The 17,870-nt window shown below is 51.1% G+C and overlaps 1 pseudogene across 1 annotated transcript in view; it reads right to left on the reverse strand.

Moving 5' to 3' along the window:
* LOC147710175 (E3 ubiquitin-protein ligase TRIM39-like) overlaps window positions 1-17,870 on the reverse strand; it is a 131,712-nt pseudogene that overhangs the window by 99,663 nt on the left and 14,179 nt on the right. The window contains exon 2 of the transcript XR_015295853.1: window positions 5,571-5,666. The product of XR_015295853.1 is annotated as an E3 ubiquitin-protein ligase TRIM39-like (transcript). The remainder of the gene's footprint in view (window positions 1-5,570; window positions 5,667-17,870) is intronic.

The raw sequence follows: 17,870 nt of genomic DNA on the forward strand, positions 1-17,870 counted from the left end.
CTCTCAGTTAGTCAGTCTTCCAGACAGTCTCTCTCTCCCTCTGCAAGTCTCTCTCAGTCAGTCTGTCTCTATCTCAGTCAGTGACTCTCTCTGTCAGTCTCTCTCTCTGTCAGTCAGTCTCTCTCTCTGTCAGTCAGTCTCTCTCTGTGAGTCTCTCTCTCTTAGGCAGCCTCTCTCTCTGTCGGTCAGTCTCTCTTTCTCTGTAGTCTCTCAGTCTCTCTGTCAGTCTCGCTCAGTCTCTCTCTCCCTCTCTCAGTCGGTCTCTCTCTCTCTCTCTCTCTCTCTCTCTCCCTCTGCCAGTCTCTCTCAGTCAGTCTCTCCCTATCTCAGTCAGTGACTCCCTCTGTCAGTCTCGCTCTCTGTCAGTCAGTCTCTCTCTCTGTCAGTCAGTCTCTCTCTGCGAGTCTCTCTCTCTTAATCAGTCTCTCTCTTTCAGTCAGTCTCTCTCTCTGTCGGTCAGTCTCTCTCTGTGAGTCTCTCTCTCTTAATCAGTCTCTCTCTTTCAGTCAGTCTCTCTCAGTCAGTCTCTCTCTTTCTCTCTCGTTCGCTCTCTCGGTCAGTCTCTCTCTCTCTCCGTCAGTCTCTCTCTCTCTCTGTCAGTCAGTCAGTCTCTCTCTCTCTCTTAGTCTCTCTCAGTCAGCCTCTCTCTCTCCCACAAGAAACAGATGGCCTTATGAACATTGACATTTCTTAAAGTATTTGCCACTCAATGGCAAAAGGAGGGTCTGAGTAAAAGTGTTCTTCGGATCGGCATCATTTGTACCGGGACTCCATTGTTTTTTCATTGCCATCTCGTGTCAAACACTTCCACACGACCCACCTGGTCGTTACTGCTGATGCTTGAGGAAAATCTAACTGACACGACAAAAACCATCTTGCAGCCTGCATTTCTGCGCAGGAACTAACGCACACCCAACCCCCCCTGTTCTTTGCAGTTCAACAGAAAGCCATGAGACACTCGCGCCCTGTGTAAATGATTTGTTTTCCATCTCGTGCTCCCAGCCTGGTAAACATCCTTGACACCGTAAATAGGTTATCTGGACAATGGTCCAACTGCTGGGCCTTGAACAATGACCTGAAAGACCGGGCTTTGATCAAGCTGAGTGGACAATGACTTGTGTACCAAGCCTTGACCAGGTCACCATCTACAAACATCGTCTGGATCTGGTTATTAACTGCAAACACTGCGCTGATTGAACAATGGACTAACAGCCAAAAGACTGGAGTAAAAATGTAAACAAGCATTGGAAATGCAATAGGTCTCGCATTAAAAAAGTTGGAGCTATTGGTCCTGTAAATGACAAATATTTTATTTATGTGTTGGTTTTTAAAATAGCTAAATTGATAGCTTTGTTATTTACAATGCCAATAGTTATAACTTTCGCGAATGTGACACCTATAGCATTTGTAATGCAACATGTTTTGTACGTACGTGACTTAGATGGCAGCTCTGGTCGTTAGGCCACATCTCTAGAGAGATGTACGAAGAACTGAGGAAGACAAGATAAACTGCACTTTAATAATGATGTCGAAATTAAGTTAGTACCTCTTTGATCGTTTTACTGCAAAATTGTGAAAATTATGAGACTAGTTCAGAACAGTTCGAATTTAGCTGTAGGACAAGGCAACCCAAGAAGTGCCAGTTGTTGTGGTGGCGAGTGATGCTGTGGCGTTCAGTGATGCTGTGGTAGTGCATAGTGATGTTGTGGGTGGGGGTATGGGGGTGGGGTGTGTTGGGTGTGTGGGGTGGGTATGTGGGGGGTGAGTGGGGTTGTGTGTGTGTGTGTGGGGTTGTGTGTGTGTGTGGGATTGTGTGTGTGTGGCTTTGTGTGTGTGGGGTTGTGTGTGTGTGGTTGTGTGTGTGAGGGGTTGTGTGTGTGAGGGGGTGTGTGTGAGGGGTTGTGTGTGTGGGGGGTGTGGTGGGGGGTTGTGTGTGTGGGATGGGGGTGTGGGTTGTGTGTGGGGGGTTGTGTGTGGGGTGCTGTGGGTGTGTATGGGGTTGTGGGGGGGTTGTGTGTGTGGGGTTGTGGATGGGTGTTTTGGGGTGTGTGTGTGTGGATGTCTGTGTGTGGGGAGGTGTGTGTGGCTTAGTGAGACCTAAATAAAACTGTAATCTCAAGAGTTCAAGACATGCAGCACTAAAGTTCCTCTACGCCATGTTATAACAAAGAAGGATAGAGGCAACGTAGACAGGGCTTTAGGGCTGGGTGGTGGGAGTGGGGGGAGAAACAGACATGAGAGTGACTGAGCGAGATCAAGCAGCGACGGGTTGGGTGGGGGATTGAGATAATGCCGGGCGCCCGTGTTAAAGTGAAAGCGAGTCCCGGTGGTAAAGTAAAAGCGGGTCCCTGTGTTAAAGTAAAAGTGGGCGCCCATGTGATTGAAAGCGGGCCCGGGTTATTGGAAGGGGAGGTGCTGGCAGCTGGGGAGAGGGAGGAGAAATGCGAAATGCGAGTAAGGCTGTGTGCGGGGAGAGAGAGCGGAGGTGCTGGCGGCTGGGGAGGGGGAACAGATGGCGATGGCTGGAGATTTGATGCTGTGCACCATTTTTCCGAACTTTCAAAGTATATATCTTCCTAGTATGGGGATAGCCATTGTAATGTAGATTTTATGTAGAACAAATACATGCGTAATGCAGTTATCCTTTCTTGGGCCAATCTCTATGCAATCTTTGGCGTGGGACACCACCAGTCACGACTCAAGACATGTGATCTAATAGTGAAGTTGCTGCGTCATTGAGAATTTACAGCCACATAGCAAAGCACTCTCGCGAGACAGCTGCACGAGGCCCGCCTGCCCCCTGTGGAGAAGCAGCCCCAGTAGAATTAACTTACAGGCGGTAGCATTCCCAAAACACATGCATTCTATCTGAAAACTGCAGCATTTCCAAGATTCAAGGCCCCTTATTCAAGGCTTAAAAGGGCGAATCTCTTATCAAATACAAGCCCCTTGCACCCCCGGTGCGTCACTTTTAATATGGGAAAAAGTGACTAACCTGCGGCGCAAGGGGCTTGTAAATAAGCCCATTCGTATTACTATACACTCCACCGAAGGTACATAAAAGGTAGTATGCGACCCTGGACTCCAAGCTTGTATAAGCGCATATCCTGTATTACATTCCTGATGCCAGTTTTACGCGCAGATGGGGGGTACAATATTACCTACAGACATACAGCAATGAGGCGTGCGTGGTACTTTGGAGCAATCAAGCACGACACCCTGGTTTCAGAAAAGGATTAAAAGAAACGTAAAGATTTCCTTACAGCATTGCAACATTTTCATTAGTCAACTGCACTGATCGTTTCGTGTTGAGGAAAAGGGGAAATCTGCAACAGCGGGGGACCCAGTTTCACTTCCTCGCGAGTCTTAACAACTGCAGCTGCAGAGAGGACCCGGGCAGTGCGGGCAGACAGACGGTGACAGCAGACATGAGCAACTGGATTGTGAACGAGGGGATCTCCATCGTTGTGATTGTGAGTACACCAGTGGCTCCCTTTTAATTACTGCCTTTCAGGCCTCGTGCAAAATCCACCATAGCTGGTTTGTTGAAGACGTTTAGCTGTAACTGTTGCCAGTGTTCAAACGTATGCGTGAAATGGTGGGAATGACGTGGCAGGGTCACAGTGGTGAACGTTTTTAATTATTTGATTCACGTATGTGTAAAAATGTCTCCGCAGTGACCTCGATGCAATGAATATGTATGTTTCTGTGCCTGCAATATCAGTTAGAGAAAGGGGGTTAAAAAAAAACAAACTCTAAGTGCAGGTGAATTGTTGCACTAACGAGTGAATGACCTGTGCCGAAAGGCAACCTAAATAACAAACATCTCAACACGTAATGTATTTTGATACACATGAGAAAGTATAGAAAGGTAAAAGTGTGCGCATTCGACGCAGGGTGAAAACGCGCTTGTACCATTTGCCATGATCTGAACTGAAGCATGTAGCCAGAAAGCATGTTCCATCATGGCGTGTCAGACGACTGAATTGGTGTCAGCAGTGTCGAGTCCGATGTGAGAGATGTAAGCTTCTCGTAGGGCGAGCCGAGCATCTACGAGTTATTCTCAGGTTGTCATTCAATTCTGCCCTCTAAATGAAGCCCCTAGTTTCTATAAGAGTGCTTTGACAATACTGTGTTATGCTGTGTCAGATTAGCATACCCCTACCGCACCCCGGGCGGGGTAAACATTCTCTGCTTGCTATTTCTAATTCTGGCAAATCAAATGCACAAATTAAGCAACTTGATTGTAGAACTGCAATGAAATAGAATTTTTGGCCTCCCAATCTCCACAAACCTGTAATCTTGTATCTGGACACATTAGGAGGGCTTAGAAACAGACGAGACTGACATAGCAAGAGCTATAAAACAAGTTTAAACAAGCAAAAAAAAATAAAACGAGCCACGGCCTGCCGGCCGTGAAAGTGAAAGTATGGCCGGCCGGCCGGCCGTGAATAATTAGGGGAGGAGCAGCCAGGAGAGAGCAGGAGCGGATGCGCCAATTTCGGGAACAGATGGCTGGCGATTTGATGATGTGCACGCGCATTTTAGGTCAATGCGCTTGCGCATTGACCTTAAAGCGCACGGGCACAGCATCGAATCGCCAGTTTAGTTAAACCTCTGTTTAAGCCCCTATAGTCTCGCTCCGCTCAAGGCGCATGCGCATTGTGAGGCGAGACCTAAAAAGGCTTGTAAGCTGCAGAGTGAAGCAGCATCCTCCTAGGTCTTGTTTCTAAAGAGCTTGGGACTCTGTTCCATAGCCCGGGCTATTTGAATAAATCTGGGTTCCTCCTGCAGACAAAGGCTCCTGTGTCTCCTTTTACTACGTATGAAGGGTATGGAAGACTTGGGCGGTTCCCACGCCGCCGAGACCCAGTGAGTGGGTTATTCCGGTCCTTCAAGACTTATGCGTACAAGTCACAAACTCACAGATGCACACATGTATTTGCACACACACAAATGCCACCAGACCTTGTGATATACAAGCCCACAGGCAGGCATTCACTTATTTAGGTACAAACTCACAGCCAATAAATCAAGACTAAAGCATACACAACCCTCAATACACAACCCTCAAACACACATGCATATAGATAAGGACATATATTTGTATACTCTGTGGCTCAAAATATATATATGAATATGCAGAAACACACAAGCTGTAATCCATGGCCAAAAAACAGAAAGATGTAGGGACGAGCAGACATGCATGTACTCCCAAAGACTATCCATACATGAACACATATTTAGACACGTTACACCTAAGCGTGGACATGCACACACAGATATGCACACACACATGCTGGTATGTACTACCAGCCAGATAATGCCACCCCACTGTACACATACTCTAACACATACATTGTGAGTATGCAAGAACTACCTACAGTCAGAAGAGTAATACTTGATTTTATGGTTTTTTAGGACGTGCCCTTGGCTGATTTCAGTCCCAATATCCAGGTGCAGTGACTCCAGTAAGTATATTTATTTGGTGGGAACCATGACCCAGTCTGAAGGGTGGCTCATCAGCCTCAGACATATACAGAGACAAAGCACTCACTGCAGCCACTCACCCTCATGGTTTTATATTGATCCTCTTCCTTGAATTTAGACTCCAGAATATATACCTCCTGTTTCTTCAGGACAAGCAGCCACTCTTGAAGTTTCACCTGTAGGGATGAGAGTGCAAGAAATAAGAGTAGATACGTAGTGTGTGGTCTTAATTACAAAAAAAGAGTCACTACAGTACCTGCCACACGTGCCCAGACTGTACGTACCAGTCATACATTAGTATTGCTAGCACCAGCCACACATATCAGGATTGTAAGCCCCAGCCTCAAGTATCACAAACAATGATGTCCCATTTTTGGACCCGTTCTTGCCTAGATTAGGATCAGAATCCCTGGTCCATGGAAACAAGCTTCCTCTCTGGCACTTACTGTGACTTGACATTGTGCACACTTTATGCCTAAAGCATGGAAACAGATAGACTTGACACTAAAGAAGAAACGATGTCCTAGAGACATTATCAAACATTCCAAAACAACACACAACCAAGTGGAAATATCTACGCAAACACGTCTTATAAATGCAATAACTGTGTATGGAGCCCGACAGAGTCTCCCTCCAAGTAGTCAACAACACCCTCCTCCTCAACTACAAGAACGGTCCCTGCCCTCCTGGACCTCTCTGCAGCCTTCGACACAGGCCAACAGCTGGCCCTGATCAACGCACAAAAAAACATGATGGGATTCTGAGACACTGTCTTGAAATGGTTCACATCCTTCCTAATTAACTGGCTCCAGTTCATGCAAATAGGTTCCACAAGATCACAGGAATGCCCTGTCTCCAGCAGAGTACCTCAGGGCTCCTTCCTTTCTCTCATCATCGTTAACCTCTCCATGGGATCTCTCAGATCCATTCTTACAGACAGCAGCATCAAGAACCATCAATATAACTGGGGAGGAGCCAAGATGGCGGACGGGACGGTCGCTTGAGCTCCCGGCTCCGCGGGCCGCCTGGCTTCCTTCGACAATCCTGCTCACTTCTCCTGACCTGCGCCGCTTCAATGCCGTGGTTAACTGGCGCTGAAGTGATTGGCGTTCTTCCGACACCTTTGCCGGCGGATTTGGTAGCGTATTTGGCGTTTCATCTGACCTCTAACGCTTCCCCCGGTACCTGTGTTGCTGGCTGCCGCTGACCGCCGATGGACGTGGACGGCAAGACGAGCTGGGGTGCTGCTGCTGATCACGGGGATATACTGCGCTGTCTGCGCGACCGGGGTTGGACCCTTATGTCTGGGCCGGACTCCCCCCTCGCGCTACCTATGTCGTGCTGAAGCTGGAGGCTCCCGTGACTGGTTCTTTTCTGCCACTCTGTCGAGTACCGGGCAGACTCCATTTTGGCGCATCTTCCTGCGGGGGACGGCCGGTTCTCATGATCGGCGTGGAGTGCCTCTCCCTGTGCTGTTTCCTGCCTTTTTCGGTGCTCCCCCGGTGGCTGGCTCCTGGAACTTTTGGCTTCGTTGGACACCCCCGTCTTGCCACGGATTGTCTGCAGCTGCGGCGAACATGGCGCCTGCTCTTCCTGCTGAGGCACAGGCTGACCCTGCGTGCAGTGTACCTGCTTGCCTACATGCCCCGGTGCCACTGCCAGTACCGGGGGAGCGGTGGGATTGTGGGGACCGGTGTCTGCAACCGAGTGACCCGACCCGCGGTGAGGTCCTGGCTGCCCTAGTGGCGTTGCGGGTGGAGATGCGGGGCATTGCCCGGGCACTGACCCGGAGACTTGATGACGCGATGGCTGCCACGGAACGGCCCCGGCTTGAGTATCCTCCGCCGCCCCTGCTCTCCCCTGGAAGGGAAACAATGTTGCCGAACGATGGGACGGTGGTGCGGCGTCCTTACGGTTACAATGTAACTTGCCTGTTCATCGACGAGGAAACAGTAGCGCAGACGCCCTTCACTTCGAAAGCTGTGATTTTGCCTCAGAACTCTCTGTCGGAACCCAGTTCCTCACTTTCCCTGCCAAATGCGACCTTGGCTGTATTTTTCCCTGAAACAGCAGTGCCACATAACTCTTGGTCTTGGGACCCTGCGACACGATCCGTCTCCATTGTTCTTTTCCTTCGTGAGCGGCCATTTTGCTTCTTTGTCCCGGTTGGAGATGATTCGCAGCGATGGACAGGCCTGCAACATTTCTGCCGGTCCGGACAGGGGTGATGGTATTGTGGTCGTCGCTTTGGATAGATCGGCTGGCAGAGACCTGGACTGGCACACGTTATGCAATACTGGCTGAGTACTCTATAATATCCTGATGTTTGCTACATGTCGCTGTCGAACTCTCCTGTGGTTCACCTCTTCAGCTGGGGGGAGGACTTGTGCTGTGGTGGGGTACTGGATGTTCTTGATTCGGGTCCACCGAGTTTATAGACTTTGACATTGTGTTGTACAAGGCGCAGGATGTAATGGCGGCGAGGGAGACCGGGAATTTGGTTGTTGGGTGGGCTCCTCCCCGCTTCTTCCCCTTTTCCCCTTCCCCTTCCTGGGAGTAGTAGGGTAGTGTACTCTTCTTTTTCTCCCGGGGCTTATGTGCTTTGTGTCTCTTTTTCCCTTCCTTTTCCCCTTTTCTTTCTTCTTCTCGAATTCTCTTCTCTTACTGCATTTCGGGTTTTTTGGGGAGATAAAACACTCTGCTAGGGGGGGGGGCAGGCCGTAGCCTCTGCATGTGTGTAGGGTGGGGGGGTATGTTTTAGTTGGTGTTATTTTCTATGGTGCCTTTTGTTCTTTCTATTGTTTCTTTTCTAGGCCCGTGTTAGGCAGACTGGGGGATGGGTGGTGGCGCGGTGTTGGATGGGTATGTAGCGTCCTCCTTTAGGGTGTGCAAGCTGTGTGACCGTCCTCTGGCTGGGACTTACGTGTCGCGAGTAGCGCTGATCTAATCGACTGTTTGCTGTTGAGTCCCACCTACATGGCCCTAGTCTTCTCTTTTTGTTGGCATTAGTGCGGACTAGTACGACCTGACTTTAATTGTCGCTATGAAAACCTTAAAATTAACCTTCATCGATCCTGAGACATGGTAATGTGCTAATTACAGTGTGACCTATTGAATGCTTGCCTAGAACGGATGATATTACTGTGTTGCCGTAAAGTTGCATTGATGCGCAGATGTTTTCGTGGCCGGCCGGAAGGTTGTAGGCCCGTATTTGTTCTGACTTGAAGCACAATAAAGGTTTTCAAAAAAAAAAAAAAAAAAAAGAACCATCAATATGCAGATGATGCCCAACTCTACCTTAAATATCCTCACCCAATGTCATCCTCAAATCCTGCCCTGATCTCATCCAGTCTTGGATGTCAACTAATGTATTAAAGTTAAACCCCACAAAGACTGAACTCTTCCTGTTTGGCACCGGCTCAGAACAACCACAGACTTAAGCCTGGGTCTCCAACGTAAACCTATTGGTCTTTACACCGCTCTCGACACCGAGCTCTCATTCAAGCAACACACTGAAAGAATGACAAAGAATGCCAAGAAAGCTCGATTCCAATGTCCTCTCTTGAAGAAGTTGTTTCTCCTGGAAGATGACTTCAGAACAAACGTACAAGGCCACTCTCTCCCATGGGGCGGAGACAAGGCCCTGGTCAACGGTCTCCCCAACACCACCCTGCACCCCTGAAAGGCAGCATACATAATGGGAAGAACCCAGCGGCAGACCAGAGAGTTGATCCAGCAAGCAGGTAAAGTGCATGGTGCAAAATATATTGATTTTTAAAAGACTCAAGGGGATCACACAATTAAAATGAGCTTAAAAGCATTAGAAATCACAACAATTAAAAAGAGCTTAAAAGCGTTCCCACTGGCTGCCCAGAAAAGCCTACTCTGTATTGGTATCAAAAAGGCAAACACAAGCGGCGCTGAGCTTCTTTTCTGCGTCCGGTGGACTGCCTGTGAGGAGGGTGGGGGCAGGATGGAGCTTGTCCTGATCCCCCAGAGCCCAGCCCAGGGCTCAGCACCTTGAGGTGAGGAGGTTGAGCTTCCCAAGACCAGGAGCCTGTGATCGCAGCCCAGCCCGATGGTCCTTCAACCTGTGAGGGGTCCCCAAAGACGGCGGGCTTCATACAGCCAAAGCTACAGGAGATCTTCACTCTGTGCCCAGTGACGATGCAAGTCTAGCGCCTGAACCCTGCACTTCCCTGTGAGTCTGGTGAACCCTGCTCTGCTGGGGAGTCATCTGCACAGATGCCCTTGTGACCCTCTGCGCGTCACAGTGCATTGCTAAACGTACCTTTCAGGTCTTCTCACACTCAGCCTGCTGAGAAACTCACTCTTTTGACCATGGAGTTCCTCAGGGCTCTATCCTCAGCCCCTTGTTATTCAATCTCTATGTTAGACCACTGGCCGAGGTAGCGGAAGAATCACGACTATCCCTTTTTAGGTCGAGCCTTCGCAGCGCACATGCGCTAGAAAGGAAAACAGCCTTTTCCAAGCGCTTAGGCTTTTCAGCCACGCACGTGTTCCATTGCCTTCAATGGCATCGCGTGCACGTCAGGCTATCCACTCACGGGAGCGCGAGGCCCATCTGGTCGCAATTATCACTCCTGCAAGTGAATCCCTCCCCCCCCCCTGCTGTCGCGCGAGCGCTTTTTTTCTTGTTCTGACTTGTGCCCTGCCTGTCAGAACGCTCTACATGAGATGGGAATCACAGAAAGCCTACACAGATGCCAACAACATAACAATTAACATCCTCATGGGTTTGATGTAACAAGAGGTGATGGCATTTGGAAATATCGGCGCACAAAATATTTTCACTCGAATCTCTCTCCAAAAACTTGGACATACATTTATTAGAGTGAAAAGTGTGAGGTGGCGGGGACAGACCTCGAAACACTGGGACTCAAACTGCAAAGAAATCCTGGCCTCCTGGTCTCCCTTGCACTAGACCTTAAAACCAGCGGTACTTTATGTTTTCTACTCCAGGCATCTGGAAGTGCGTGTGTGCAACGCGTAAGACTTTGCTTTTATATAAACACCTTTGAACGGTCATTGCTACTTGCAGTTTTTACCGCTGAATTCATGCTTCTCTGGTGGAGAAAGGGCTCCTCCTGGTGTTAAATGCAAGCAGCACGTGCACTTTAATGTTTGCTTGCTTTGGATTTTAGTTATGTCTTCTTTAGTTCCTCTGTTCAGCTCTGCGCCGGCTCGGTCTTGCATTCACAGGCTCGTCTTTCCAGAAGAGCAGAACCCTCCTGAACAGCTCTCTCTTGACAGCTGTTAGCGTAAGCAGAGCGACTCAGGAGTCAATCGCCATTGGCTCTGTCTTAATAATGTGTGTGGAATGCAAACAGCTCCAAACACCGTCTGTCAGTCACATAATACTAATACACATCACCAACCTCTACTCGAACTGGTCACATGCGGACTACACTGTGCTCTCAGATTACTGCACAGTGAACATGTTGGGCAAGAAAGTAATATCACTGTCCTGTGTTGAGTTATGTATTTTTTTTATAAATAAAACTGTCTGTAGTACGTCAGAGTTCATCAACATGTCGTCTCGGGACATTCTATATTTGACGGGGCACGACTCAACATTCCAGCACATTTGCAGACTTAAAGAAGACAAATACCGACGAGGTAACTACGTATGTCTTTGTGTTTAAAGCGAAAAACGTGTTTTCCTTCAACATGTTTAGGGTGTGGTTTCGGCAAGGAGGCCACTCCCTTTCACCACTTCACAACATACAGTCTAATTGATATCCCCCCTCTGCCCTCCCAAGTAGGGGACAGTATTGAAAAGACACTTAGGCCCTCATTACGAGTTAGCTGTTAAATTCTGATATGTGCTATAATTCGAGCCACCTCGCATATCGGAATTAATGGGAACGTAAAAAAATATTGCACACCCGATATATATCAGCAGGACAAACCTCCCGATATCAATCAATCATATTATTTGTAAAGCGCAGTACTCACCCGTGAGGGTCTCACGGCGCTGGGGATATCAATTGTGGAAAAAAATGGTGTAGTAAGCAACAAAACCTGCATGACTTTCAGAGCGGGATTAACCATTAAGCAAACAAACATTGGCATAGCCAATAGGTCTCGCCTTTGGGATAAGTGTTTAGCCATGCAACAGTTGATGTTGTTGCACCACGGATATTGTGCTGGATAACTAAACACTTATAATGTCCCAAAGGCGAGACCTATTGGCTATGCCAATGCTTGTTTCTTTTGCCGATGACTCTCAAATCATTTTCTCCCTGTCTTCTCACAAAACAAATGACCCATCAACGCTTAAAACTGGTTTAAACAAAATAGCTCTCTGGATGCAGCAAAATGTTCTCAAACTAAACAGAGAGAAAACAGAGATTCTATGTCAGGACCGGAGGCTTCAGATTATGCTATATCTTCCTTCGCTTTATTAACATAAAGACTCCACAGCAGCTTAGGAAAAGATATAATAAGAACAAAAAATGCTTTAAACATAAAGCATTGACGTAATGTCCAACAAAAAAATCAACAACAACTCCCAAGAGTCTCTTTGCTTGTAATAATAGTCCATAGTCCTTCTACTCTGTCCATCATCACTATATAAACGGACTTCTCATCATCTTCCTCCTCTTTCTTCGCTGCTCCCGCAGCCAGATAAGTGCTTTTCTATTTGTCTTCTTTTTATTGTGATGATTGTCTTGTGTACGGTCTTTGGGGACTCCTTGCATGGTTTATTCCCTTTCAGAGTCCCCGGTTGCGGGAACGTTCATCGTTCCTACGCGACTTTATTCCCACTTGTGTGCGGTGTGTACATAGACCGCAAGGGGGCGGCCTGTCGTCTCGCCGACCCTCCGGCACGCCTCCGCAGTGCGAGGAGCCGCGCCGTGGGGTCTGCTTGCGCAGGGGCCGGCCCTCGCGTACCCCTCTGACACCTGGTGATCCGGGTCTGTACTTTGCCAGTTTTGACGCCCTCTGGGGTCTGTATAGCGGTTCTGACCGCGTGAAGCGCCTTCGGGCGAGATCTGTGCACCTCTTTACCCGTGTGTGGCCTAGCGCGCTTGAGGGGTACGTAGACCCGGTCCCGGCGAGGAGGGTCTGCGCGCTTGGGGGTTGGTGCAGCCCACCTGCCACGTCAGCTGGCCCAAAACGTGATCGCAGCCGCTGGGCCTGCCCACATTCGAGATCTTTCTCGGTTGCCGCCCTCTTGGGTGCCCCGCATTTGCCCTTGGTTCCGAGATGGAAGGGGAGTACGATGAGGAGGCCTGCCCCTATCTACAGGATGATGAGTTCTATCAGGCGGTGGACAACTCCATCTACCGTTGCGTGACGGAGGTGGTAGGGCCCATGGAGGACCGCCTCTCTGCCCGCATCGTGGAGGAATGTGCGAAGCTGGCAGCGGCGCAGGTGCCCCCGTCCCCTGAACTCACGGGGACGTCCGGCGGGTTGCCACCCGCTGCGAAGAGACCCCGTGGGGAGGGGCCTTCATCGGAGGCCCAAGGCGTGGACAAGGGCGCTTTCGAGCGACTTCGTGACGCCTTCCTGGCCAAGGCGACGGCGGTGCCCCCGGCACCCTTGGTGGATCCTGGCACTTCGGGCGACGTGTCTACGGCGCCCGCCTCCCCGATCTTATCTTATCTTATCTTATCTTATGCTGTATTTATAGAGCGCACTGACACCAAGGGTTTCCTGGCGCTATGATTGAGATTGGAGGTGGGTGTCATAGTTTACATGAGTTTTGAGAAGAGCCATGTTTTTAGGCTCTTTCGGAAGCTTAGTAGGGTACCAGAAGTTTTAATGTGAAGAGGGAGGGAGTTCCATAATTTAGGTGCCAGATAGCTGAATCTACAGCCGCCCAGTTTTTTTAGTTTGGCCGTCGGCGTGGTGAGGAGATGAAGGTGGGCAGAACGGAGGTTACGAACCGGACAATGAGGGTTCAGAAGGGATTCTAAAAAGGCAGGGCCCTTGGACTGCCGACCCTTGTATACCAGGCAGCCAATTTTAAAAGCAGCTCGCTGTTCGATAGGCAACCAATGCAGCTTGGCCAGGAGAGGCCTGGCGGATTGCCATTTGGGAGTTTTGCAGATAAGTCTAGCTGCCTGGTTCTGCACCAGCTGGAGACGATTGAGGAGGAACTTGGGTAGCCCCCAGTAGATTGAATTAGAAAAATCCAGGCGGGAAAGGACAAGGGAGATGACAATTTGCACCAGGGATTCGTGGGAGAATAAGTGGGAAATCTTGCGAATTTTGCGTAACTGGAACATGCTGGCAGAGATGGTGGTACCAACGTGAGTTTTAAGGGAGAGATCAGTGTCGATGGTAACGCCCAGGCTTTTTACCGAATTCAAAGGTTTAGGTGGAATGCCGAGCTCCTTAGGCCAGAAGTGAGGGCCCCAGTGTAGAGGGCTGGTACCAGGCAGGAGGAGTTCCGTCTTCTCAGGGTTTAATTTGAGCTGGTTGGAGACGACTCTCCGGACACGGATGACGACGGGGAATCGACCCGTTCTTGGCTTCCGACACCTTCAGCGAAGGAGATGCCCTGAGACGAGTCGGGCATGCTGGACCCGGACGAGATCGTCCACCCCCGATCCGCGGGCTGGGCCCCGGGGGAGACGGTGGCGAAGTTTGTCGCGGGCAGGCTGCGCAAGCCCCTGGAGAAGGAGGCGAGGGGTTGCCTGCGCGGGGAATGCCCTCGGCCTACTCTGGAAGGGAAAGTGGCCATGACACCGGAATTGGACCCCAAGATGGCCACCTTCCTGGCGAAATTCATGAAGGACCCCAGGAAGGGGATCGACCGGTCCTGGCGGGCTTGCCAGGACAAGTTGTTGGATGCGGTCGGGCCCGCCACGAAGATCCTCGATATGGCGGAGGAGGCTCGAGCGAATGGCACCGCCATTTCACCGGAGGTGCTCTCCAACTGGGCCCAGAGGGTGATCGTATTTTTGGGCAACGCCAACTGTGCCCTGTCCACGGAGAGGCGGCGTTCGCTCCTTATCAAGCTGGATCCGAAGCTGGGGGACCTGGCCTCGTCGGAGGCAGGTGCCGTGGCCCAGGGTGGCCTCTTCGGTGAGCCTTTCATCCGCGAGCTGGGAAAGTTCGTGAATACGTTCACGTCGCTAGACAAGGCCCAGTCCAGCATCAAGAGGGTGTTCCACCAGCGTTTTTCTGGAGGGGCCGGTCGCGGCAGGGGCCGCGCGATCGGCCGTGGTCAGCAGACCAACAACCGTGGACAAGGCTCCGGAAGAGGTCAGTATCAGACCTCAGCCAACTACACCAACTTCTACCCCACGAGGGGACAGCGCTATGGTGGCAGAGGGTTCAAGAAGAACTCCAGACAAGGAAATGCCCCCGGTAAGTGTACTTTGCTTGGATCAAGTTCCGATTGGGGGGCGGCTGGCAAGCTTTTATGGGGAGTGGGAATTGCTCACTGCCGATGCTTGGGTTTTGCAAACTGTAAGAGGTTTCCATATCGAGTTTTACGACCAGCCAGCTCAGGCGAGGCCCCCACGCCCGATGGTTTTTTCAGACTCCGACGCGCGATTGATAGACGAAGAGGTCTCAAACTTGCTGCGCAAGGGAGCCATCCGTCTATCAAGGCGCCACCCACATGGTTTCCTCAGCAACGTCTTCTTGGTAGACAAGACGGATGGGGGCAAGAGGCCCGTGATCAATCTCAAGGAGTTCAATGGGTGGTTGGTCTACTGTCACTTCAAGATGGAGGGGATCCACCTCCTTCGGGACGTGCTCCTCCCTCGGGATTGGATGGTACGACTGGATCTCAAGGATGCCTACTTGGTTGTTCCCATCCACCCCCCTCATCGTCGTTTCCTACAATTCCTGTGGGACGGCAAGGTGTTCGAGTTCACCGCCCTGCCGTTCGGTCTTTCTTCGGCCCCGTGGTGCTTCACGAAGGTCCTCCACCCGGTAGTGGAGTTTCTCAGAAGTCAGGGGGTCCGCATGCTAGTATACTTAGACGACATCCTCCTCATGGGGCAGTGCCCGGAGGTACTGGCAGACCAGCTGCGACAAGCTGTAGGCCTGCTTCAGAGACTGGGGTTCGTCATCAATGGCTCCAAGTCGGTTTTGGTTCCCACTCAGCAGATCACCTTTTTAGGTTTCGTGGTGGACTCGGTGCAGGCGGTCCTGAGCCTACCGGGTCGGAAGGTCGCAAAGATACGACACCTGCTTCGGCAGACGATCGCGAGGGATCGTACGTCACTGCGCCATGTCGCCAAGGTGGTGGGTCTTTTATCGTCCTCCATCCAGGCGATTTTCCCAGGCCCGCTGCACTACAGGGCTCTTCAGCGCCTGAAGGCGCAGCATTTGCGCCGTGGGATGTGTTACGATCAGTGGGTCCCCCTCACGGACGAAGTGAAGGAGGAGATGTCATGGTGGCTGTCTCACATGGAGGCATGGAATGGGCGAGCGATCTTCGGGTCGGCTCCGGACCTGATCATAGAGTCCGACGCCAGCAGGTCGGGCTGGGGCGCCCGGTGCGGGGAATTTTCCACCGGCGGCGCCTGGTCGCCAGGAGAACAACAATTGCATATCAATTGTTTGGAGCTCCTTGCGGGCTCCTTCGCTGTTCGCTGTTGGACCAAAGATTCGGTCAAGGCTTGTGTCCTGCTACGGATGGACAATGTTTCGGCGGTCCGGTATGTGAACCACCTAGGAGGTCCTCGTTCCCGCGCCTTGGCGGACTTAGCGAAGGACTTCTGGGATTATTGCCTGTCCCGTCACATTGCGGTGACGGCGGAGTATCTGCCAGGCCAGTGCAATCAGGTGGCAGATTGGCACTCTCGACATCTCAGGGACGCCAGCCAGTGGAAACTGGATCCGGGAGTCTTCCGGTGGCTACACTCCCTTTGGGGCCCCTTCTCGGTGGACCTCTTCGCGTCCCGTCTCGACCACCAGCTGCCACGGTTTTACAGCTGGAGGCCGGACCCTCTAGCGGAGGCCACGGACGCGTTCTTGCAGGATTGGAGTCGGGAACAGCCGTTTGCGTTTCCCCCGTTCTCCATGATCATGCGAACGGCGGCCCAAATACGCCGCCAGGGTGCGGAACTGGTGTTGGTTACACCGCTGTGGAGGTCTCAAGTATGGTTTCCGGTTCTTCTGGAACTTTCTTGGGATTTTCCAATCCTACTCCCCCTGTTTCCTCTGCTCCTGACGAGCCCGGATCAGGAACCTCACCCTCTCGTCATGCAGAACACTCTCCGCCTCGTGGCGTGGAGGCTCTCAGGAGACGCTGGACGCTCCCGGGCCTTTCGGGGTCAGCTGAGCACTTGCTCTCCAAAGCGTGGGCCGATAGTACGGCGAAGCGTTACAGATCCGCTTGGCTTAAGTGGATGCGTTGGTGTTTACGAAGGGGTTTGGATCCCATGGTCGCCGGCCTTGTTCCCGTGCTGAATTTCCTGGCACATTTGGCCGACAAGGGTTTAGCGTATAGGACGATCAATGCTATCCGATCGGCGATTTCTGCGGGCCATGATAACATCGATGGCCATCCGGTAGGGGAACACCCTTTTGTGTGCCGGCTTCTGCGAGCTGTTCGCCTCGCACTGCCGCCAGAACCCAGGTACTCCGTCCTTTGGGACGTCAATTTGGTTCTGAATTTGTTCCTGTCGTGGCCGGCCAATTCTTATCTGTCTCTTAAGGAGCTCTCGGCGAAATTAGCCATGTTGTTATGTCTGGTTTCTTGTAGGCGCGTCTCGGACGTGCGCGCGCTGGATGTCTCTGCACGCATTTTTTCCCCGGATGGGGTTACTTTTACGGTGGGCCGACGCACTAAGACGTCGTCGCGTTCCATTTCTTATCCAGCCTTTACTGACACTCCTAAGTTGTGTGTCGTGCAATGCCTCAAAGCATATGAGGACCTGACCTTGGATCTGCGCCCTCCGGGCGAGCGTCAGTTGTTGATTGCCCTGCGGAAGCCACACAAAGCTGTCTCCTCCCCCACTATTGCTCGGTGGGTGCGTTGGGTCATGCAGGAAGCGGGCATCAATACTTCTCTCTTTGGAGCACACTCCGCCAGGGGGGCCATGGCCTCTAAGGCATTCTCGGTGGGTGCTCGTCTGGAGGACCTTATGCGAGCAGCGGACTGGTCCTCGGATTCCACCTTCAAGAGGTTTTATTTTAAGCCGGTGGTGGATTTGGCTCAGTTGGTGGTAAGTAAGCTTTAAACTAGCATAATCTGAAGCCTCCGGTCCTGACATAGAATCGAAATTTGCCTAGCTTACGTAACGGTAAGTTTCAATTCTATTAAGGACACGGAGGCGAGGATTATCCCACCCAGACTTCAGTGGTGTCTCTACCCACCCGTATGGCAGTAAGTAAAGCGTTTTCCTTTACATTGTCAGTACTGTGTTGTTCACTGAATGCTCCTC

Source organism: Lissotriton vulgaris, chromosome 5, assembly GCF_964263255.1.
Source record: "Lissotriton vulgaris chromosome 5, aLisVul1.2, whole genome shotgun sequence".
Lineage (NCBI taxonomy): Eukaryota > Metazoa > Chordata > Amphibia > Caudata > Salamandridae > Lissotriton > Lissotriton vulgaris.